We start from the raw sequence: 975 nt of genomic DNA on the forward strand, positions 1-975 counted from the left end.
AACGCCTTTCTTCCCTATTTTTTTTTTTCTTTAATTCCCAGTCCCGTGTCTCAAACCCATTGGGAAAAAGCCCCAAACAGTCTTGGCACTGCCCTCGCTCGGGTTCCCAACACCTGGTTTTGAGCCGGGCCGGGCCTTTTACCCGCGTACGCGCGGCTGTGCCCTCTTCGCTACCCGAGGCCCGGCTGCCGCCCTCTTTTTTCCGCTCTGTCTTACTGTGAAGGGGCTGCACGCCCAAGGCATGCCGCGGGGTTACTTGACAAAAATCAGCTGGCGAAAGGCTGAAAATCCAGGTAGCAGCACTGAAAGCTTTTCCTCTTCCTGTGCCTTTTTTAAGCACAGATAAAGCGGTGACCATGACGTTTGTACAATATGAATTCTCTTCGGTAAAAAATGAGCAGTCTGCTCGCTAACAGGTTTAGAAGGACACATGTATTATTTTTTTTTTCTCCCTCTTTTATTTTTTTTTTTGTTCGTTTAAAGCTCTAGGAAAGCTGTACAAGTGGCTTCCAGCATCTTCTGCAGGTTCCCTCAAGCTCAGGGTTTCCTTCCTGAGCTCTGCAAAAGCGCAAAAGGTAACAAAAAGTCATCGACACCAACAGCGATTGGAGACGTGACATTTTTGAATGGGCTTCGGCACCCCCGCCGGCAAAGCGTTAGGAGTCCGTAACTGAGAAGGGGCTGCGAGCCACTGGTACAGGATTTATTCATCATTTCTGGTTATGTTAGTGCACTTTTTTTCTGCAGTGGTTCGGGGCGTGCGTGGCGCCTCCCGTCGCAGCAGAACCCCTCAGCTGTTATATAGCTTTACCCCCGCCCCGGCGTGCAGGGCCAGCCCCAGCTATTTGGGGAGGGGACGAAAGGGATGTCTTTTCATTTCGGAGGACCCTCCAGCTCTTCTGAAGTGTTGCTCGATGGATCGTTTGAAAGAAAACGCATCCTGGCTTCATTTTTCTCCCTCCCGCGGCGGAAGGC

The 975-nt window shown here is 51.1% G+C and overlaps 1 protein-coding gene across 1 annotated transcript in view; it reads left to right on the top strand.

Moving 5' to 3' along the window:
• FAM53B (family with sequence similarity 53 member B) overlaps positions 1–975 on the top strand; it is a 34,965-nt gene that overhangs the window by 33,371 nt on the left and 619 nt on the right.

Source organism: Egretta garzetta, unplaced genomic scaffold (genome assembly GCF_000687185.1).
Source record: "Egretta garzetta isolate BGI_Z169 unplaced genomic scaffold, ASM68718v1 scaffold386, whole genome shotgun sequence".
NCBI lineage: Eukaryota > Metazoa > Chordata > Aves > Pelecaniformes > Ardeidae > Egretta > Egretta garzetta.